The sequence below is a fragment of the Crinia signifera genome, chromosome 3 (genome assembly GCF_055691185.1).
Source record: "Crinia signifera chromosome 3, ASM5569118v1, whole genome shotgun sequence".
Lineage (NCBI taxonomy): Eukaryota > Metazoa > Chordata > Amphibia > Anura > Myobatrachidae > Crinia > Crinia signifera.
This window is the reverse complement of record NC_139219.1, coordinates 221,233,873-221,259,540: the sequence shown is the minus strand read 5'-3', so window position 1 is coordinate 221,259,540 and position 25,668 is coordinate 221,233,873.

The window sequence follows — 25,668 nt, the reverse complement described above, 5'->3', positions numbered from 1 at the left end:
AATTTCCCCCACTGTGTCAAAAGCTTTAACAAAATCAAGCAGTATTACATCAACAGATTTCCCTAAGTCCATTCCCCTACTGACTTCCTCATAGAAGCTAATTAAATTAGTCTGACATGATCTATTTTTGACGAACCCATGCTGAGCCTTTCTCCTGTTCTAAGACATTTTTAATCCTATATCTTATTATTCCTTCTAATATTTTCCCCACAATGGATCTAAGGCTGACCGGTCTATAATTTTAAGGGTTAGTTTTGTTACCTTTCTTCCATATTGGTACTACGTTAGCTATGCGCCAGTTCCTTGGTACCGTCCCGGATTTTATTGATTCCTTGAATATCAGATATAATGGTAGTGCTATGACAGAACTCAATTATTTTAGTTCCAAGGGTGTATTTCGTCCGGACCAGGAGATTTTTTACTACTTACAGGCAAGTCCAAACTATGGCCCTCCAGATGTTGTGAAACTACAAGTCCCATCATGCCTTGCCACAGTTTTGCTATTAGGAATGCTAAAATAATTGCAAGGCATGCTGGGGTGTGTAGTTTCACAACAGCTGGAGGGCCGCAGTTTGGACATGCCTGACTTAGGATCTGTAATCTATTTTTAACTATTTCCTCACTCAAACATACAGTATGGGAGCAATCAAGAGCCAAGCTTTTAATCTGTGGGAGATAGTCTGAAGATAATTCCCTTGTAAATACTGAAGCAAAAAATTAATCGAATAATTCAGATTTCTCTTTTCCTTCTATTGCCAGGGTACCCTGCTTATTTTTTAGTTGGCCAATATTTTCCTTCCTTAACCGTTTCCCCTTTATATAACTGTATAATTTTTTGGGAGTAGATTTGCTATCTGCGACATTCAGTCTCTGATTTAACCATCTTGATTGTATTTTTACATTTCTTATTACATTCTTTATATGCGGCAAATTATTTGGGTGTCCCATCTTGTTTAAATGCTTTGAATCCCTCCTTTTTTTAGCTATTTCAAATTTGACTTTGCTGTTAAGCCACATAGGTTTCCTTTTGACATTTGTTCTTTTATTTACCCTAGGAATAAATTCATCAGTGCCCTCCAGCAGTATTTTTTTTTTAAGTTTGCCACCTTTTAGTATATTACCATTGAGGTGTGCCATTATGTTTTATTGTCTATCAATGTATTGTGTCTAGTAAATTATTTTTTTTCCATATTTTTATGATTGTGGCCACAAAGACAGCTTTGTACTAATTTTTTTTATTAAATACTACTAATTGATTAATTGATTACTTAATACTCTAGCCTATGTGTAGTTTTGTTCTCTTTGTTCTTTTTTTGGGGGGGGGGCCTTGGGATACTGAGCAATCCCAAACAAACAGCGGCATTGGTCTAGAGAGACTTTTTTTTAAATGTGGGTACAGTATTACTGTTTATAATTTGTTGTATTGATATTGAGTTTGTAGCACTAGATTTCTTTCCATTTCACTTATTTTAGGTCATTGAATTGAAGTATGGTTATTTATGTCAGTTATAACAGTTCAGTAAAGTTTTCATCCAAATCCATCCAGTAGGCTCAGAACAAGCTTCCTGTGTCAGAATTCTATCAGCCGTATGCCACTGAAATATCTGATAAGGACCTCAAGCCTTAATTATGTCTTCTTGGGCTCTATGAAGTTTTCATCCAAATCCATTTAGTAGAAACCCCCGGACATGCTCACTGGGTCTAAGTTCTGTCTAGTGAAAACTAACAGTAATTCCAACCACCCCCTACTATGTTTTCTGGGATATGCTCCCCAGCATCATACAGCATACACTAATGGGAGGACCAACTGGAACCCCAGCCCCCTAGTATGTCTTCTCGGATCCAGTGGAAGGTTCACAATAGGCTCTGCAAGTCCATGTTCTGCCAGCTTGCACATATTTAAGTTCCGGATGGGACTAAAACCCCCTTAAAATCTGGCCACGATCCAACTGGACCACCTCCTGTTGGTTTCATCCCACTCACTGCAGCAGTGTTGAAATCCATATCCAGACAGACAAACAAGCATGAATTTTAAATATAACAAATACAGTACCTCTTGTAAATTTCAGTGTGCCTATGGCCTAATGACACCTGAGGAATTGTGAATTAAAAGACTTTGGGTGAAATGTACTAAGATGAGAGATTCAGAAAGAGAGAGGTTTGTAAATCAAAATCAAACTGGTTTTGCAGGGTAAATGATTGCCGCTTTAAAAAAAAATGGAGATTTCTTACCAAATCTCTCACCTTCTGAGTCTCTCATCCTATTAAATTTCACCCTTTATATTGAGCCAACACTATGTTTAACTCACGTTGATGTCATCTACATGTATTGTATATTTGTATAACCTTAGGATGAAAAATACTTTATGCTGCAAATACATTAATTGAATAAGCTATTTACAATTCAATGCGGAAATGAAGGTTTATGCAATAGTTTTATGTATTTGGAATGACTGTGTTATCATGTCTTTATTACAGAGGACAGACTATTTGAATATAGAAGTGGGCACAAAGCAACAAAACGCTACAAGGATTTTGTTTCTCCCTTGATTAATGTCCCATCGGGCTTTCCTTTTGGTGCTTCACTTTACAACACATTATATGTAAGTTTTACCGTATGACAAAGTATCATATTACACAACATTAATGGTAGGATGTAATGCCGCGGAATGCAGACTTAATTTAGACTTTTTTAAAGGGGCAATCACTTACAAGGCATGGGTTTGTATTGTAAGTGATTGCCCCTTTTAAAAAACATCTGAGTTAATTTCTGTATGGCATCCTAGAAAATTAAGTGCAGAATCTGATTGGTTGCTATGGGCAACATTACTTCTTAATTTTTAAAAGCTTTAGTAAATTTACTATAGCTATTGTGTGTGTGTGGGGGGGACATGTTTATCTAATTAATGTTTTCTGGCCTTTTTCTTATTTGTCCCATATTTTCAGGCATTTTTCTTATTCGTCCCATATTTTCTGGCCCTTTTTCTTATTTGTCCCATATTTTCTTGCCTTTTTCTTATATTTCCCATGTTTTCTGGCCTCTCATTTTTTTTTTTTTTCACTCTTCTGAGTCCCCGACTTCTACTTTTCATCAGTACTGGTCCTTTCTTCTCACTCTAGGATGCTTCCACTGCTTTTTTTAGCTCTTTCCTACCAAACTCTCTACCATCATTCAAACCTTCAAAGAGCCCTTCAGACTATAGAAGATTTCCCATACAATACATTTCATTGTATACAGTATCAATAAAATGTAGTCATTTTATATATACTGTATACAGACTAATATATTGTTTTAACGTGCAAGTTTTATCTGTTAAAAGTTGTTTTACCTTACCATATTCTTCCATGTCTTTATATGTAATTGTTTCCCTGTGTTATATCATTTACTGATTAATGTGTGTTGATTAACTACAGACACCATGAGACGCCAAATAAATAAAAAATAATACTAATAATAATACAAATTGTGAAGTAAATGTAACCTTTCCCACAGATTAAGAAAAAAAAATGTACTTGTTTCCTAGCACGGCGCCCATTGTGACCCATCGCTTACCTTAAGTTAAGGTACGCGATGGGACCCGACCGACGCGATTTCGGGCTATTTTTAGCCTTTCCTGACAATTAGAAAATCGGGTCCATCGCATACCTTAAGTTAAGGTACGCGATGGGACCCGACCGACGCGATTTCGGGCTATTTTTAGCCTTTCCTGACAATTAGAAAATCGTGTCCATCGCATTAGTCGCATTGTATGCCATTATAATGGCATGCGACCGACACGACCGACGCGATTTAACATTGAATGCATTGTACTTAATGTTAAATTTCTATGTAAAATCGGGTCCATTGTATGCCATTATAATGGCATACAATGCGACCAATGCGATGGACCCGATTTTACATAGGGAACAATGTTAAATGGCCCACCATACCCGATTTTTGATTGTATATCCACCCTGATGGGTAATTTGTATGTGAAATCCCCCCCCCCCCATTGTTAACGCCACCCCACGATGAACGCCATCCCGAAGCGTGGTGAGCGTAGCGAGCCCGTGCGGGGCGGCGGTACGCGTCCTCCGACCTTTTCATACCCCCACTATCCACGTCGGCGTGGAGTTAACCTTATATAGTGTGGCGAGCGCAGCGAGCCACCGAGCCCAAAGCATGGCGAACGCAGCGAGCCCCGTGAGGGGACGCGCATTACTTCACAGGTATTACGCGGCCCCTCACGGGGCTCGATGCGCTCGCCACGCTTCGGGCTCGGTGGCTCGCTGCGCTAGCCACACTATATAAAATCAACTCCACGCCGACGTGGATAGTGGGGGTATGAAAAGGTCGGAGGACGCGTACCGCCGCCCCTCGTGGGCTCGCTGCGCTTGCCACACTTCGTGTTGGCATTGGTCATGGGGTGGCGTTAACAATGGGGGGGCATTTGACCTATCAGGGTTGGTATACAATGAAAATTGGGGTCTAGGGGGGCATTTTACATTGGGCCCAATGTAAAATCGGATCTCAGGGACCATTTCACATTGGTTCCAATGTAAAAATCGGGTCAATCGCGTTGATCGCATCGCATGCAATTTGGTTGCATGCGATGCGATCGACACGATTTTTACAGACCCGATGTATACAATTAAAATCGTTGGTGCCGTGCTAGGAAACCTGTACCAAAAATTATTAAAAAGAGGCATCATTTTTTTAGAGAGTAAATTAAATTACTATAATCGATAATCAGAGCAATCAATAGAATTTCTAATTTCAAGATAGAGAAAAAAAAATATTACAAAATGACCATACAGCCTCATAAGCCTAAATTATGACATGCATCCTGGTGCACTGTCCCTAAAGCTGTGTACACAACACACTAACAATATCGCTTAATCTCCAGACAAATTCTATACACTGAATGGTTTTGTTAGTGATATTGTTCAGTCACACTACTCGGACCCCCAATAAATGGGATGTGGTCGGCTGGTTGACCCTAATAAGGCCAACAGTCAATAGGTAAACTTTGCAGTACACATCTATGGTGCCTATGTCCACCTGTGTCAACACAGACACCCCCAAAAAATTTGAAAAATGCATTCAGACCTTTTCTACTGTATGTGGATCTATTGATTGTGTTGACCTTTTGACCATGATAACCTAAGCTATGTCATCCTTTTTCATGTGTCGACTTATGGCATGTCGACAAATAGTGGTCGATCTATTGAGTGTTGTATAAAATGATGTATAAGCATTAGCTACATTTATACACTAAAGGTGCGTACACACGGGGGCAATTTTGTCCAAAATCGCGGGAAATATGGTCGCTGAGCGACCATATTGCCCGCAATGGGAGTGTGCACCGGCGATATATCGCCGGGTGCGCGCTCCCGTTTTTGCCCCTGTGGTGATCGCTGGTCGTAGGAACATGCTCCTGCGACCAGCTGATTACCACTGCCGGGCTCCCCCCAGCAGTTTCTTTTTCATCAGCGACCATCTCTGGTCGCTGATAAACAGGAGAAACTGAGCAATATATTGCTCAGCCATATATTGCTCAGCCATATATGGCTGAGCAATATATCTCCCCCGTGTGTACACAGCATCACTCTGCATCATGAATTGTGGTATCCCTGCTGTGGCAAACACCATCATTTGCAATGCTTTTGACTTTTGGTTTTAAAAAATCACTATAAAGTATTTTCATTTATATTTTTTCACTTTTTGAAAAGTCACATTTTCAATAATTTCACCATTAACCCAGGGGATCCCAGAAGGACCATAAGTGGGGATCATTGATTACAAAGGCTGACACAACCCAATTAATTGGGCAATTGGTCAGTTGATTGATTTACTTAAAGACAATCACTTTATTGATTCACTTATTAATTTAACACTTGTGGGTCGTTACTCAAAAATATTATTGTCTCCTATCAATATACCCAGGGCTATTTTTCAGCAGGCTCCAGCAGGAACTGAGGCCCTTATTTTAGTTCACTCTTTCTGACAAAATATTTCTTAGATGGACAAAACCATGTGCACTGCAGGTGAGGCAGGTGTTACTTGTGCAGAGATAATTAGATTTGGGTGGGGTTTTACACCTGCCTCACCTGCAGTGCACACGGTTTTGTCCATCTAATGCCCCCCATACACGGTCCGTTTTTGCGGTCCGTTCTGTACTGTTATAATTACACATCGGATCGCATCCCTTGTGCATGCATTGTGCATGCACTGCGATCCGATACGATGTGTACCTAGTACAAAAAGTATGTGCAGCACATACTTTTTGTACCGTACTATGTGATGCGCGGGAGCGCGCATCTCATAGTACAGAACGGAGCCGGCAAAAACGGAGCGTCTATGGGCTCCTTTAGAAATATTTTGTCAGAAAGAGTGAACTAGAATAAGGGCCTTAGTTCCTGCTGGAGCCTGCTGAAAAATAGCCCTGAATATACATATATATTCTTTGCATGTTGTTGGAACAGGGATACCTGTAATATATAATTTAATATTGATATATCGATACCATTGCCTCACTTACTTTCATTTTCTAGTTTCTTTTTCTTTTTTCTTTTTTCTCTTTTTTTCTTTCTTCTTTCTTCTTTGTTTAGTTCCCATTATTTCATCTGTTTCTCTCATTTTCCAATTTTATCTTTTATTTATTTTTCTTTATTCTTTATTTTTGCTAGGTTAGTGCACTTTATTTTAATGCGTATCATTAAAATTACATTTTAAATAGTAAAAAGTAGTGCCCCAACAAAGAGAGTTATCTTTTTTTCCCCTTTTCTTCATTTACGATTCTGTGAGGAGACCTGATAAAAGTTAACTGTTGGTAGGTCTCAAGGACTGGAGTTGGCTACCCCTGCATTAGACGATATGCACCATAACATCATATCATTAAAAATATTGTTATCCTGTATATTGCTAAGAAATAACACATAGTGTGTACCCAGCATAATACTTGGGATCAGGCCACTGTTACATGGCTTAGCTATGCCACTGACAAAACAATATTGTAAATATCAGTTTCAAAAGCTTGTTGCCAAATAAATTCCTTGCTTAAATTATGCTTAAATTGCTTAAAAATGTCATTAATTTATTTATTTTCATTTTTCCTGCTACAGTTCACAGACAATGGGGTTATTATTTTCCAACTTAATTATTATGATCCTATTTACATAATGAGTTACCCTCATAGCTCTTTCTACAACAATGACTACTCTACTCCTCCCATGATTGCTGTTTTCTGGGCAGATGCTGATTTCACCTATATGGGGGAACTGTACTACCAGGTGAGAGACCCCATTATATAATTGGTCTTTGTGCATGAGTGTTGTGATGTCATCATATGTGTTGATGCTTTGTTTGCATATTTCTACACTGTGAAATACATTAGTGCATTTGTAACTAAATATAATTTAAAAAATAGTAGTTACTGTACATTTATTACATGATTTATAATTCCATTAGAATAATTAGCTCATTATTTGGTATTATTTGGTATATTACGAGTTAATGGACACTTATTGGGAACGTGTGTTAATGCACCTTTGGTTAATCACTGCTTTACTGTTGCTCTACGGCAGCTAATAATGTATTTTATGTATACATTTTGGTGTCACAATCATCATTTTCCAATATTTTATATATATATATATAACATGCTGCACCTGCCATGTGATGCGATGTCTACTGACTACTGCTAATGCTCGTAGTGAGAGTTAGGGTTGCTCAAAAGTTGTATGGTGCAACCAATGCTAATCTTTGTACACTAACAGCGAATCAGTGATGGCAGCTGTATCTGTCTCTGTAAAAAATACATTGGCTGCAGCTATAGCATGCCTTACATTGTTATAACAGTATTATCCCATAGCTTTTCTACCTCAAGAGTTTTCAAGAAGCATTAAGGTGCATACGCACTGTGTACGCACGGAGATGATCACTAAAATACGCACTGAGCGATTTTCCTCCTGCCCAGAGATTTTCTCCACTGTGAACAGCTTTCAAAACCAAGACCATATGGAAAGCCATAGAGGGTGGGATGTACTAAGGGAAAAATGCAGTAAAACCCTGTTTTTTGGGGGTTTTACTGCATTTTCAAATGTACTAATCCCCTGCCGCCACGTCTTTGCAGGGCAGAGTATCGCTACCTTTGGGCTTCTATCGCCACCTGCTGCAGATTCCTAATCCCCTCCCAGTCCTCAGTCAAAATCCTCCTCCCACTAGCATATGTCAAAGCCTGATGTCCTTCCAGCTACAGGGGAAGGTGCCAAGGGCAGCCTCGCTGAGCAGGGGATGGGATGGAGACCCCCCACACACCACATCACAGGTATCGCAGGGGGGCCTCCATCACCACATTGCAATGCTAGGCGCAGATGTTAATACAACTGCGCTAACATCGATGCGGGGGTGTGGCCGTGGGGCTGCAATGTATTTTAATACATCCCGCCCTCAGTCTGCTGGTAATACCAGCCAATGAAAGGTGGGCAAACATCACAGCTCACCGCTATTTACCTGCCCATACACATTGGGCAGCTTTTGAACTCAAAGCCCCTCAAACAGCGAGTGTCAGTCATGCAAGAAAATACACAGATGCACTGTGGGCCTTTACCCTGTTACCTTGTGATTTGCAAACCTGTGTTCCCGATACTTGAGCCATGACAGTTGATTCTGACTCCTGTTTCTCATATTTTAATGTTCTCATCTTTATTGTCTCTCCCACTTCTTGGCCACAGCCAACCCCCTGCAGGCTGTGGGTAAACTAAAGTAATAAGTCAGTTACACTTACTGTTCCTCTTCCATATTGCTTTCAAATTTCTAGGAATTCTCTTCAGTCTTTGTATGTTTCAGGTTCTGAGTCCCATGGCTACATTTGTGTCTATGGTTTTGTTTACATGGCTATTTGTTGCAACCAAAGATTTGTGACAAAAAAAAAAAAAATTGTATATATTTTTATTGTAAATGAGCAGACTACAGCTGATATGTACAGTAAGTAACACTTGTAGTAGAGTTGCCACTGACACTTCTTAAAAGAGGTAAGTACTGTAGCAAAGAACCATGAGAACCGTTGCCCCGCACGAGATTCCCTTTTTATGAGAATGCTTCACTTTTAGATATGATATCAATGTTTGTAAATAGCTGCTCCTTACAGAGTAGTAATAATTGCAGATCCTTAAAGAATCTTCCTTTCCTCAGGTATATGACTTCCAGGTATCACCCACTCAGAATTTAGACTTCAAAATCAAACTTGAATCTGAGATAAAGGAGTATTTCCCTTTCCTGAATTTCAAAGCCACCTGGGCAATAAAGATAAGCTGGGTAGACGTTCTTCCATTTCCCGCATATCAGTTCAGCTCCACAGAGGTGAGATTACAGGCTAGACTTCTATGTGCTTATTTGTATAAGGCAGACATAGGAATTTTGGGTTAGATGTTTTTTAGAAAACGAATGTAAGTTAATGAATTTGCATTTATTTAGACTAATAGACATATCTGCTTATTTATTTTAATATTTTATGATTATAGTAAGAGAAGTCGATTCATTTCGGTGTTAAGATTGTATCAAATAATCTCAATCATGAGAATTTAAAATCCGTAGGAATGTTCTTTGCATAATGAGCTCCTTTGCCAGAAGATACTGGAGCCCCAGTAACCACTAAGGGCGGTATCTAATTCGGGATTCCGATTGTAGGAACGTCCCTACAGTTATATGACCTATCAATATACTGTACAGTATAGAAATTGTACCAATGTACAGCAAAGGTGTGATGTAATGATGCCCGAGTACGGCAGCCGTGCAGGATGTAAGACAATTTTCTTTTTCTCTCCAACAAACGTGTATGTGAAGAAAACAAAGATGGGAAAAACAATGTGTAGTTCTGTTTCTTGAGCTTAAATATAGTTTAAAGGGTTCTTTCAGGACACTTTGAAATCCCTCCTTTCCAGTGATGTTCTATTTTTAAAAGGTTCACCACGTGTTCTCTGATCCGTGTAAAAGCTGGCGTACATGTATGCTTACATATATCTGGAGCCTTCAACACGCATCAGGGTATCTTTATCAATAAGTATTCTTACTTGTATGCTTACTTTAAGCTAAGTATGAATCCTCACATCAAGGTATCTTTGACCATGGAAACTTCTCCAAAGAGTTTTTCACGTAATTTTATTGTGGTATAAAAACGGGGGTCAAATTACATAGGTATAACAATGGTTTCCAAAATATTAAAACGTATATCAGTTAACATGGATTGTTCTAAGGCCCAGGTTAGGGAGTCACAAAAAAAGATGTTTTGCCCGGGACGGCTCACCAATACCAAAGGTCTCTCACAAAGAACATGAACTGAATATACCTTAAAAACAGCAGCACCGCACCGACGCGTTTCGACCCTCAGGTCTTTATCAAGGTGGTGCTGTATGTGGGTCCAGACAGGGTTTATATACCTTAAATCCCCTCCCCTTCCCCTTGTCATCGGTGGGTGTGGGAGGTGGGGAATCAGTAAAAACACATCAAATTTCTATCAAATTTCTGAGCCATTGGTATAAAAATACGTTCTATAAATGGACATAATCAATACACATATCTGTATTACAAAAAGCATTAAATTTCATGTTGTGTAAAAACATATCAATTAAAAAACGGAAGTCAGGACCGGAAGTCCATTTATGGGCATATCGCCCTGCACCCTGTATCTCGCCTGCCCCACGGGGGCTATTACTCTTTCCGTTATTTTGTATGCTAGCACAGGGCTGGCATATGCAGTACTCTGATCTGTGTTAGCGTGTAAGCGCCCCGCTTCCGGTATGTGTATACCCGGAAGTCGGAGCGCGCCGTGGAACGCACGGCCATGTTTATTGGATACAGGTGCAGGCTTATGACACGCAACGCTGTCTAAAAGGAAGCGTTCTTACTTCAATGCTGACACGCACAGCCATATTAATTGCGTGCGCAGTGGAACGCAGAGTCCTATAAAGATCCTGGCTTTTGTAAGGGTGACACGCACGGCCATTTTAGATGTTATATAGATCCATTTATTTTATAATGAAACGCACGGCCATATTTATCTATTGTGAGTCTAGTGTGGTTGTTATGACGATCTCTTCTTTTAATATATGTTCCCCAACTAATTGTCAATTTAGAATTCTATCAGGATAGGCATATTGCTATGATATATACAAACAATAATTGTATCGGAATGGGCATATTTCTCTACTGTGTATAGAAAATGGGTTCATTATTAGCTTCTTATAGGAACCATTTAACTTCAAAGTCGCCGTTTAGGCCATTGGGTGTAAGGGTTTTCATGTTATAGATGATATTGATATGTTTTTACACAACATGAAATTTAATGCTTTTTGTAATACAGATATGTGTATTGATTATGTCCATTTATAGAACGTATTTTTATACCAATGGCTCAGAAATTTGATAGAAATTTGATGTGTTTTTACTGATTCCCCACCTCCCACACCCACCGATGACAAGGGGAAGGGGAGGGGATTTAAGGTATATAAACCCTGTCTGGACCCACATACAGCACCACCTTGATAAAGACCTGAGGGTCGAAACGCGTCGGTGCGGTGCTGCTGTTTTTAAGGTATATTCAGTTCATGTTCTTTGTGAGAGACCTTTGGTATTGGTGAGCCATCCCGGGCAAAACATCTTTTTTTGTGACTCCCTAACCTGGGCCTTAGAACAATCCATGTTAACTGATATACGTTTTAATATTTTGGAAACCATTGTTATACCTATGTAATTTGACCCCCGTTTTTATACCACAATAAAATTACGTGAAAAACTCTTTGGAGAAGTTTCCATGGTCAAAGATACCTTGATGTGAGGATTCATACTTAGCTTAAAGTAAGCATACAAGTAAGAATACTTATTGATAAAGATACCCTGATGCGTGTTGAAGGCTCCAGATATATGTAAGCATACATGTACGCCAGCTTTTACACGGATCAGAGAACACGTGGTGAACCTTTTAAAAATAGAACATCACTGGAAAGGAGGGATTTCAAAGTGTCCTGAAAGAACCCTTTAAACTATATTTAAGCTCAAGAAACAGAACTACACATTGTTTTTCCCATCTTTGTTTTCTTCACATACACGTTTGTTGGAGAGAAAAAGAAAACTTTCTGGAGAACTTTAACAACAACTCCTAACAGTGGGCGCTTTTCCTATCTTTTGTATTTTACTGTCTCTCTTTACCCAGGGAAGGTAACCCCTGGGCAGGTTAGTGCCGCCTTTTTCAGCGCCATTGATTTTATTACATTTTATTGTATTAGGATGTAAGACAAACTTGGATGTTTTTTAAAGGGGCAAGCAAACGGCCCTAAATGTTATTTTGGATGTTTAACCCTAATTTTCTTACAAACATTGGGTCTGATTCAGCATGGATCTCTAATCTTATCACATAGAGATATGTGATGCATTCACAAATTTGCACAGGGCGTTTTTCCTTTTTGTCTTGGCGGTGTCTTTCTGCTCCAGTGAACTGGATTTTCCCTGATTAGCGATCCGTGCTGAATAAGGCCCATTGAACTGAACTGAATATAGGGCCAGTTGTGATAATTCTATCTTACTGTATGTTTCTTGCAGACAAGCACCTACCAAGCTGTACTAGTCACAGATGGCATTTTCTCTTTCTGTCTGATGCGATATGAGGATGGAGGCATGAAGTGGCGATATTATTCTATCCCTACATACTACATGCCCAAAATGGGCTACTTTAGGTATATACTCTGTACATTGCAGCTATTGTATGATGGGAACAAGCAGAGTGTAGTTTTCTAATGTAATGGGCCCCATACATCAGCAATCACAATTTATGGATTTCAAGATACAGGGATTTTTTTGGCAGATAAATGGATTCTACAATCTATTTGACTTAACCACACATTACAGATTTATTTCAGTGATCGGCAGATTTTTCCATCTAAAGATTGCATCTTCATATCTGGAAATTGCCCAATCGATTGTCATTTCAGCTGTTTATAATGTAAATAGATGAAGAAGACGAATTGGGAATGCCCACACATATAAAAAGGATCCGCAGATAATACCAGATTATTAAGCATGTTTAAAAATCTGATTAAACAATCGGTTGGCGATTTTGATTGGGATTGCCAAAAGAGGGAGCCCACACATCTAAAATTAATTGTGGCAATCATCTCCATATCTGAAAATTGTCACAATTAATTGCTGATGTATGGGGCCCTTAAGACTTGTGGTGTCATTATCAGGGTATGGGTCATAGGCATAGGCGTGCGCAGCCCATTTTATTAGAGGGTGCACAATTGGAGGGGTGTGTCTATCACCGCCTACTGGGCGTGTCTATCACTGCCAACTGGGCATCAATGCAAATGTATTGAAAAATGAATTAATACTTTACTATAGAAGAACTATATATTATGTGTCCCCCCCCCTCCCACTAACAGGCCGCCTGCAGTAGACACTCAGTGACTGCTTTTGGATGCCCTGCCCACCATAGTAAAGTCAGTGTCAGTCACATTTATTTAATAATTCTATTTTCTATCTTCAAGCCACACTGCTTCGAAGAAAGTTTGTGGCTATATTAACATAAATAAAAACCACATAGGCGTCCCACCCCAGATAATAATACATTGCATAGACGTTCCCCCTCCCAAGATAATAAAACATATAGGTGGTTTCATCCCCCAAAGATAATAATACAGCACATACTGTAGGTCCCCCCAGAAATTAATACAGCATATAAGTCAGTATCCCCCCGGATAATAATACAGCACATAAGTCCCCCACCTCGATCTTAATACAGCACATAGGTCCCCCAACAGATAGTAACACAGCAAATAGGCCCCCCATATAATAGCACAGCACATAGGTCCCCCCCCCCCACAGATAGTAATACAGCAAATAGACCCCCCAGATAATAATACAGCACATACTGTAAGTCCCCCCGCTGAAATAATAGCACAGCACATACAGTAGGTCCCCCCCCACATATAATACCGCACATGATAAGTCCCCACCCAGATAATAATAATGCACATAGGTCCCCTCCCCCCACATATAATACAGCAATACAGCACATAACCCCTCCCCCCCAACCCTCACAAAAAAATCCAAATAAATAATACAGCCCATGGTCAGTCACCCACCACCAGTTTGCAGAAAGGAGGTTTAAGGGACCAGACCACCAGCTGAGAAAATCCCAGCACAGAAGCCGCTGCATGTTCAAAGCAGGGCGACCCTGTGTTGCGGGTAGATGGTGCGGCGCCGGCAGTCCCTCCTCCCTGTTGCCCCAATATTTGTGTGCCGCGAAATGAGTGAGAGCGGGTCAGTGTAGCTGCATGATGTCATGATGCACCACACCTGCAATGCTAGGAACATGCGGCATTCATTTTGCGTGGGTGGGCAGTCATTAGGGGGTGCCTGGGCACGTGCGTGCGCACGCCTATGGTCAAGGTTGACAGTCATTAGGTCAACAACTATTGGATGACAGGCCATAGGTCAACACATGAAAAAGCTCAACATGGCTTAGGTTAACAGGGTCAATAGGTCAACACAAGCTATAAGTCGACATGGAAAAGGTCAACATGAGTTTTCACAGGTTTTTTGTGTCTGTTGAATTACGTCAACATGGACACCATATAAGTGCACCACGTCCCCTTCAGGAACAACATTGTAGTAGTTTGTATGACCTATTTTTACATGGTTTGGTTATACAATCTAACAAATTGGAACAGTCATTTGTGATTGCACATGGGTGGGAAGTCACATGCACAGTGACATTTATCTGATCGTTGGGTTCGTAAGATTCGCAGACAAGATATCAGGTCTGAATCAGGCCCTATGCACAGCAATTTCTCAGTGTAGACTCCTATAAAAGACACTGCTGATACACATTATCGTCCCACTGTCCTCAGTACATTTGGGGGACAAAAAGATTTTAGCACTTATATTAACCCTTTGAGTGCCAACATCTCTGTGAGAGATGTTCAAAATATCTGCTAAAAATGCCAGCGTCGCTCACATTTGGTATATCAATTCAAATAAAAAATGTGTCAAAAAAGATTATATTTCCTATATAAAATAAACATTACGGGTGACATTCTATGGGATGAGATTTTTTTCGCACTTTCAAAATCACCCATTATCGCACTTTTTTAATGTCGCATTTATGCTGCGAATTCGCATATTTAATGAGGTGCGAATTCTGGAATGAAAAGTGCGATGTAGTGCGATAATGTGCGAATTTTAGGCATGAAAATGTGCGAATTTTAGCCATGAAAATGTGCAAATTGTAGGCATGAAAATGTGCGATTTTAAAGAAAACGTGTGATTTTGTGTTCATAAAAAAAAAAAATTGGCGTGGGGTCCCCCCTCCTGAGCATAACCAGCCCCGGGCTCATTGAGCTGGGGCTGGTTCCAAAAATACGGGGGACAAAAAGCATAGGGGTCCCCCGTATTTCTGAAACCAGCCCCGGACTCTTGGACCAGTCCTGGTTCCAAAAATACGGGGGACAAAAAATCTGGGGGTCCCCCGTATTTAGAAACCAGCACTGGGCTCCAACAGCCCTCGGTGTCATGCCACAGCCGGGGGACACTTTTTATATAAGGTCCCCCGGCCGAAATATGAGCACCGTGGCTGGTCAGCCTTGGACGGGGTACCTGGAGGAGTGGGGACCCCCCCATAAAGGGGTCCCCCCCCAGGCTTCACCCGTCCAGGGCTGAAGCCAGGGGCTGTCACCGGCGTCCGTGGCCAGTGGACGCCGGCCTGATAGGGTTAAATCTTCCATACATAACATTGCTTGATACAGAAGAACTACAAGTGCCAGCAGACCTCCCCCGCATGCTGGGACTTGGAGAACCACAAGTCCCAGCATGCGGGGCATTAATGGGCCCGCTGGGACTTGTAGTCCACCTGTAAAAAGAATGTTAAAAAAAACACACACACAGAGAAGTAAAACTTTATTACACACACATTCACACTCCTCACTTTTACACCCACGTACTCACCAATCCAGGTCCAGTGCTATCCTCTTCACAGCCGGCTCCCCCCGCACTGACAGCGGGGAGAATGGGCTCTCTCCGATGCCGCTAACAGCCTCTGTAGCGCTGGCCCAGTGCTACAGAGGCTGAGAGCGTCTTTGGCTTATGCGTCTCCAGGGAGACGCATAGCTCAGCCAACACAGGGCCATGCACAGATCTCTATGATCTGTGCAGGGTTCTGGCCAAATCGCATATCAGAACCTGGTCTGATTTTTTTGAGATTTTTAGACACATTTTTTAAATTCTCATCTCATTAAATATGCGAATTGTATACTTTTCAATGTGAAAACATCTGGATGCGAGTTGTGGCGAAAACTAAAAATCGCACTTTTAAAAAGTGCGATTTCGCTGCAAAACCGCACTTTTTGCCGATTTTTGCATCTCATTAAATATGCGAATTAGGGAAAAAGTGCGAAAACGGCCGTTTTTGCGATAAAATTCGCCAAAGTCAGATTATCTCATCCCATAGAATGTCACCCTACAGGTCATTATGATGAATACATATGTTTGCTTTGCAATTTTCACTGCTAAATTGACAAGTTCTCTTGGCTCTCAAAGGGTTAAACCCTTTTCTTTGGGTCCATTATGAGGGCGACATTTTATAATCTAGGTCTACAGCGTTTTTTTGTTATACTTGTTTAAAGTTAACAGTTACTGGAATTTTGTCCTCCTTTTGGTTTAATGTTTGCATTGTTTTTCCTTTTTTTTGGGCATTGTTAAGAAAAAATAACTGAATATCCCAGCATGCTATGCTGTATCTGAATTTTGGATGCAAATTTACAGTAAAGTGTACAAAACTCCAGTTTTAAGCTTATACCTCTAATGTACTCTGAGGCAAGGAATTAACATTAGCATAAAAGACAGTTTTCTGACATCAATAACCCTTTCAGTGCCAACATCTCTGTGAGAGATGTTACAAATGTCTGCTAAAATGCCAGAGTCTCTCGCATTTGTTATATAAATTCAAATAAAAAATGTTTTATCAAAAAAAGATTATATTTTTTATATAAGGTAATCATTACAGATTATTATGGGGTATAAAAATTCACTTGGCACTCAAAAGGGTTAAGAGAACAAAATATACAATGGAATGTAGTCTATACCTAACAATCGGCAGATACGATAAACAGATTATTAGGAGCATGCTCCTGTAATGTTATATTGTAAGTATTAGGTATAAAATTGTTATGCGTGTACAGTACTGTATGTTCAGATACATGAGTTTTCACAGGTCGTCATCCACCATACAGTATCATCTACAACTGATGTGTTTTTACTTTCAGTGGAGAACCTACATACCACAGTTTTGTTCCAAATTTCCCAGCATTTAATGACCCACAAACTGACCATTCTGCTAGTATCCAAAAGAGATACACTCCAGACCGGTACCAAGGATACAATACGAGTAAGTACATTATACCCATATATGCCATGATAATAAAGTTAATCAGAATCTGTGTTCTAGCAGCTTAGAGATTAATGCATTGCTCTTCAGAGTCTTTTTCACTCTTACTGTACATACTATAGTTTACATTAGTGCCAGCTTTATGTCACAAGGGGACAAAAAAAAGCGTATGATACTTATTTTATCACAACATAAATATTATTCCTATTGGATGATTCTGGTTATTAGTTAAATATAACTCACATCAAACACACAATTATGTATCAAGTAATTGCTCATAATCAGTGCAAGTCTAAGCAGTATTAGATGTCTCCAGAAAGTAACTTATATAATAGTAACAGGAACCTGCAGAAAGAGCAATTCTCCAAAAGTCAGTCTCTCCCTCTCTCTCTTTTGCTCTCCCCATATGTATCTGTGTAACTAATATTGATATGGTTTTGACTGATTATATGCAATTACTTGTTATACAATTGTGTATTCAGGGCCGGCGCTAGGGTGTTCGGCGCCCCCCTGCAAACTAAAAATGTGCGCCCTCAATGCCTGCTGAAGGCTCATGATGAAAAAACACATAATGGGCTTAGTAGCAGCAATACCTTATGTAGACATTTTGGTGCCCTGGTTAGAAAACCCCCCCACGCACACACACGCAGACACCAAAACCAGTGATAACATGCGCTGTAGGCGTGCGGAAAAATTTACACCGCAAATCCTATTACACATGATTGCCACACACCGTAGTCCCCATAACACATTGTCACACACCATAATTCCTATTACATGTTATAACCCACTGTAATGCCTATTACACATTACGCTACAACCGTAACGCCTATTACATATGATAACAAATGCCATAATGCCTATTACATATTATACCACACACCGTAATGCCAGTTATATATTATGCCACATAAGTGGCGCTTACCTACATGCTCATTGCCAGGAGTTACATGCTCGTTGCCATGGGTTTCTTGCTCAAATACAGGGGTTACATGCTCCTTACTAGGGGTTTGATGCTCGTTGCCACTGAGTTACCATTAAATGCGTATATGGTAAAGGTAGATAGCAGTTTTGGCAGTACTGGGTCAAGGAGGGGGTTAGGGTTAGATAACCATATTTAATTCCTTTTAAAATAAATAACTTATCTATTGTAAAGTGGCTTTCCCTGGTGGTCTAGGGCAGTGTTTCCCAAACCTGGTCCCTAGGTACCTCCAACAGTTTTCCAGGTCTCCACACAGAATCACAAGTGCTATAATTAGCTCCACCTGTAGATCTTTTAAAATGTGCCTGAATAATGAGTGCACCTGCCGGGTGACCTGGAAAACGTGCACTGTTGGGGGTACTTGAGGACCAGGGTTGGGAACCACCGGTCTAGGGTGAAAGCACTCAGCAAGTGTTTATTACCACACAACCTACCCCTCCCCCCTTTCCCAGCAGTTTTGGGGTTGGTGGCAGCCAGCCCAGTACACCTACCCCAGGCAGTGAAGAGAAAGCAGGGCTGGTCCATGCTGTAGCTGCAGCTCCTGACTTGTCCTGCGCATGTCACATAGGCAGCACAAAGCACAGCAACATTGTAGCTGCCCCAGCAGTGTCCAGACTATTGCTGAAAATACTGGTAACTGAGACACTCGCGGTGGGGAAGACCCAATTAAGCGATAGCCGATGCGGTAGTCAGCACTGTGTTGTTGCTGTGCTTCTGGCACTGCTGTCTGTATGACAGGCACGGTACAGGAGGCACCATGTCCCGGCAGAAGCAGAGTGGAAGTGCCGGGAGAGGCTTGAGCGCCTCTTCAGCCAGGCGCCTCCCTGCACCGCAGGAGCCGCTGAGTGGGTAGCGCCGGCCCTGTGTGTATTTGATTTTAAAAATCTTTTACTAATATTATAAATTACATACAAAACACAATAATGTTCCCAATCAATCCACCAATGTGTCTCACGAGATCTGTGTGATGTGCTTAAACACACAGTCTCCTGACCCACAAAGGGAAACAGAGAAGGAGCCACTAGATCGGGTGCACAAACAATAACAAGAACAGGTGTCGATTATGTATAGTATCAATTGCAGCTCCCTATTGAGGACCTCTGTGTCTCTCAACATAGACCAAAATTTATACAAATTCAAACAATATATTGTTTAAGAGAGCGCACATGACACTAATAAATTTTAAACAGGTTTTTTCATTTATTATTATACACAATCAATAATTAAATAGAATAGCATAAAATGACTAGACAGAGATAGCCGTGGGGAAAATTAAATGGTGAAATAATTCAGTCCGTTTAAAAGTCCAGCATTACATTTCCGGACAATATTCAATTAGCTGTTATGCCCAAGGGATGCTCCAGTATGTAATACCACAATGGTAGCTTGGTAGATATTCACAATCTCAGGTGAAACTGTTATTGTTGGTAACAATTTGCAGCGCTTTTACCTTGATGATACAGCCCGTAAATAAGATAATGATGTTGAAGAATTACATACCAGCTTTTACGGTAATCGCCTCGATAGACTTGTGGGTGCAGCGGCTGATTTTTGGAAGGCAGACCGCAGCGTGAGACCTGCTCACTTAGCTGCGTCTGCGGGTAATCCACACACACTCGGCTGGGGGCGGACACCCGTTTGCAGTCTTAATGCCGTTGCTGAAGTTAGTCTCCCACTGCTCTATAGATGTGCGGCTTGGAGTTCCCAGTTGTTACCGGCTCGCTGGATAGCGGGAGCAATAAGGGGCGATGTAACCAGCTTTCAAGTGATTGCTGTTTTAAAAGTCCATACCCATCGGCAGTCTGTCAGTCAAACAGGGGGTCTCTTGACGCGTTTCATCGTCATAAAATTTAGCGGTTTGTATAAATTATAAATTACGTGCTTTCCTTATTTTCCTCTTAGTTTAGCTGTGCCTGTATGTTTGGATATACTCTGCGTGCCTAATCACTTTGATTTTGTAGATGAACTGCAGTATATCATTAAGCAGGTAGTCACACCATAGCTGAGTTTTAGCCGGATTAAGGCCATTATTCAGATCTGATCGCAGTACAAATTTGGGTACTTGTTTAGTTTCACGGTGGCAGCTCTACGCTACGTTTTCAACGTAGCCTAAGCTACGTTGTCAGCGTAGCCGCCGCCATGAAACTGCACTGGGAGCAGGGGGAGCAGGGTGGTGGGTTGCAGAGGGAGCAGGGTGGTGAGTGCTTTGTTTTATACTTACCGCCCTCCGGTCGGCGATCCTCACGGGCGATAGTCACTCCCCGGCGGCAGCTTTCAGTCCCCCTCCTCCGGCAGTCACTCCCCGACACCAGCTATGTATGTAATTCAGCGTATTGCCACTGGGGGGGGCATCACATTTTTCCCTGCTCCCCCAGCGGCACTACGCTAATTGCGTACATTGTCCGCTGCCAGTGCCGGAAGAGGGGGACTGAACGCTGGCACCGGGGAGTGACTGCTGGAGGACGGGGGCTGAACGCTGCCCATCAGTGGACTTGATGGACCCGGTGTCCGGGCCAGAGGAGGTTAAGTATAAAGCACAACACACACACATTTCCCCCACTATCCACCTCATATCCCCACTATCCACGTCATACTCCCAGTATCCACATTGGCATGGAGTTGATTTTATAAAGTGTGGCGAGCGCAGCAAACCACCGAGCCCGAAGTGTGGCGAGTGTGCGTATCCGTGTCCCCTCGCTGCACCTCTCCATGCTTCGGGTTTGGTGGCTCGCTACGCTCGCCACACTTTATAGAATCAACTCCGCGCCGATGTGGATACTGGGGGTATGACGTGGATAGTGGGGATATTAACCATTATGTCGTTTCAGGGCTCCAGAAGCACTTACATAGTTTAAGTAGGCAGCATAGTGCTGTGTTGGTATTCTCAATACAGCACTACGTAAATGCCTCCGTGAAACTAAACAAGTACCCAAATTTGCTCTCAAACTATGTGCACTGCAGGTTGGGCAGATGTAACATGTGCAGAGAGAGTTATATCTGGGTGATTTATTTTGTTTCTGTGCAGGGTAAATCTCATCACCGTAAATATTAACATTTAAGTGCCCTTGTATCTTTTTTATATTTCCATAATATTTTTTCATTTCTCTGCATTTGACAGATAAAAAGGGCTATTGGGCCTATCGTCTGGAATACAATGATGCCAACAGGGTAAATCCTCGACAGCAATGTCGTAACTGGTATTACAATGAGATTCATTCAAACATCTTCCCATACTGGATTTATTATGGACGCCCATGTCCATGTTCATACCAGCAGGCTAGATTTGATACTTCTGCTTATACACCTGCAAGTCGTCTTCAAGGGTATGGATTTCAGCAGAAAAACACAGGTCAGTCTTCCACATATATGGGTAAATGTACTAAGATGCGAAACCTATTGAAGATGGGATGTTGCCCTATTAGCAATCAATCAGATTCTACTTATTTATATAGCACTTTCTAGAATATAATATATAGGGGAAAATGTTCTAAGATTGCTGATTACAGATGATCCACAGTACAAACGGGTACGACCAGGATCGTCTGTAATCGGCCCAAAAATACGAATAGAGAATACAGATCATTTACTAAGCATCCGTATTCTCCGGATTCGTATTTTCTGATGGTGGAGTCATTCGTATTTGGCTTCCAAATTACTGGCAGCCAAATAGGTACAACCTGGCAGCATCTCACAGATTAGTCACATATGTGCGATGATGCCCTGCGAAAAAGATGGGGAACATAAATAAATAAATTTTAAAAATGGCCTGCAGTCCCGCTGCCCGGCTATAACCAGCCCATTGAGCCCATTGGTTGCAGAAATACAGGGGGGGGGGGGGGGGAATCAAATGGGGTCCCCTGTATTTCTAAACCAGCACCTTGGCCCAGTCCTGGTTCCCAAAATAGAGGGACAAAATGACTAGCGATCCCCCGTATTTCAGCAAGCAGCTCCAGGCTCAAACAGTCAGCAGTGTGGGGACACTTATTCACACCTGGGGGGACACTTATTATATAAGGTCCCCAAAACATGATCACACTGGCTGGTCATGCTGGGCTGGGTCCCTGGGGGAGTGGGAACCCCCCAATAAAGGGGTCCCCCCCTCCAGGGGAACTCTGTACCAGGCTGATGGCAGTGAAAAGTGTAAAAAAAAAAAAAAAAAGAAGTAAAGTATTCAGTTATGTTGTGGAACTACAAGTCCCAGCAAGCCTCCCCCATGCAAGGATTTAAAGAACCACAAGTGCATGTGGGGCATTAGTTCCGCAACAGAACCAATACCTAATAAAAAACAGACACACTAATAAAGTAAAACTTAAATACGTATATACTACAATACATATTACAGGTACATTCACACATACATACTTACCTATAGGGTCCCCTGTAGGCCTGTCCTCTTGTCCAGTAGAATTCTTAGAGGTAGCTGTGAAAATAAATTATACTCACAATCCCCACCAGTTCTCTTCAGTCCGCGTAGCTTCCACGTTTGGAAAAAGAAAACCCGTACCACCGGACTGAGAAGAGAAGTGTGTGGTTATAGTCAGGCGGGGGCCGGCTATAACCAGCCGGTCTCTACTGCACATCAATCTCTGGCATTGTGCTGGAGTCTACTGCAACTTTGGCTACTTTGCCGCGGCTGCAGTGTCCGACGCATTACTGCCACTTGGGTGCAGTGTGGCCCCCCTTGACCCAGGGGTCCATGTGCACTGCACACATTATAAAAATGCCAATGCTTATCCCGTGCCTCACCAATACATGGGAATTCAAGTTTATTGTACACCGTCAGCCATTAGAGCATGCCCAATGGAGCAATTCAAATGTTGCTCCATTCGGCCATGCATAGCAACCGGCACTTACATTTCTGTTATGAATGTTATTTTAATGGGCTGGTAACTTGTTCATAATAATAATGCTGTCAGTATAACATTAAGTAACTTGTTGATTTGTTCCCACAGATTTATATAGCTCGTCCCACACCTTCCAGAGCGCTTTTTCCGTTTGGTATGGAGGGGGCACAAGATGTTATTACAATTACTGGGGAAGCCTCTCCTATGGAGAAAAAGAAAGATTTTTACCAACTCCCTGGGAGTATGAAAACAGTTGGCTTAGAGAACAGAACCCATACTATTATTATAATTACTATTATGGCAATGTTTATCTACCAACACTGACTCAAGAAAGGAAACAATACAAAGGTAACTGATAGCACAACCCATAAAAACTTGTCTCAACGGTTGCATATAGTAGAGCCAGTTCTAACCAATTTGGTGCCTTGGCAAGATTTTGATTGCGGCCCCCAGCAGATAATCCTAGGCTCCATTCACAGCACCCTATCTTCTCTCATTGGACACTACTGTAACTAAAGAACAAGGGGACAGGTTTTCAGAGAAAGTCCCTTTTAAGGCATTTTATAGACACATTCTCCCTTCACTGCACTCCCAAGCTCTCCCATCACAGCATTCTTCTTACCCCCCTCTCCCCCTGTCTTCTCAACTCCTGTTTCTATAACTCATCCATAGGACCTCTCACTCTGTTTAGCCCTCTCTCCCTCCTGGTCCTCTCACCTCCTGTTTCTATTACTCATCTCCTGGTCCTCTCATCTCCTGTTTCCATTAGTCAGCTCCTGCACCTCTCACTCTCCAATGCTTGGTACACCCTAGACCCTTGATGGCTAACCTTGACACTCCAGGTGTTGTTGAACTACACATCCCAGCATGCTCTGCATCAGATTTAGCATGGGCAAATAGCAAAACTGAAGCAGAGCATGCTGGGATGTGTAGTTCAACAACAGCTGGAATGTCAAGGTTTTCTATCAAGGCCTTAGACCAGGGGTGGCCAAACCAGTCCTCAAGATCTACCAACAGTCCATATTTTCCAGGTTACCTAGCTGGTGCACAGCTGCAGTCAATACTAACAGTCACATTTTCAAACATGCCGCATTCATTCCTACTATAGATCCACAGGTTGCCTGGAAAACATGCACCGTTGGTAGATCTTGAGGACAGGTTTGGCCACCCCTGCCTTAGACAATACATTCCAAAATTTTAACAATTCCGACCAGTCGGTACAACAAAATCTTAATATCGTCTAGTGTGTATGCTCTATGTCACTGCCGATGTGCACTCCTATGTGTCACCGGTGACATCCTATGTTGTCTGTACATGCAGTATGACAAAGGACATCACAAGCAAGCATTCTGCAGCATGGCCCCTTTCACGTCACAGCTGTCATTGCCAAGTGTGTATTTCACTCCCTTATTAACTCAATCTCAGCCCCTGCACCTCTCACATTTCTAGATCACTTACTTCCTGCTTCCATCTGTATGCTGCTGGAATTTTCCTACCTTTAAGATGGAGGATGACTGGCAGCACAGCTGCTGATAGGTCAGAGCGCATCCTTAGAGACCAGACATTTTTTTTTAATCCCAATATTAAAGTGGTAGTATACTGCCCCATGCCTCCCCATTTTGACCACTGGTGCTCACCCAAAGAGTTTCAATCCTTTTTTTCTACATAAGGCAGGAAAAAATCAACCTTTTTGTACTTGTAGCTTGTTATTGCTCCCTATACCCTTCCATCCTGGTGATCATTATCACCAGTTAACACACTGGATCCTTTTTTTTATCAATGTGCATGATGTGTAGACCATCCATGCCCATAGCAGTATCATCTTGGGTCCCCACACTCCATAGGTCTTCACCTCCACCCAGAGCAGTGTCATTAGCTAAATTCCTCCCAATCCCTTTGTGTCTCCCAGTAGCATTATTATAAACCCCCTCAGCCTCCACTTCCAATTGTCTTTCCCTCCCAGGGTCCTGCAGATACCACATCAGGCAGAATGTGAAAGTAAACAACTCTCCTCCTCATTGGTTGGGTGTATAGAGGAGCTGGCCCTAGGCTTGGGATTCCTCAATGCATTCCATTCCCCCTAGGCATTTGCCTATAATGCCTATGCCTAGGGCCAGCTCCTGTGACAATGATGTGTGTATATATATATATCATAGTTGCCTACCCTCAGGCATTCTACAGGAGACTCCCTCAAATAAAAGCAATCTCCCTTTCTCCCTGATTAGTCTAGCAATCTCCCTCATTTCACCTAGCCCACATTATGTAGCTGTTACAGTTTTGAGAAAAAAAGGAATGAGAGATAGATACATTTACATGAAATCATCAGCGCCATTTCCCAGCATTGGTTATAAAACACAATGTTCCCTATGGCTGTGTGCATTTCTTGTGGCCATATATATGGAATCACTTGTAAAACACAATAGAT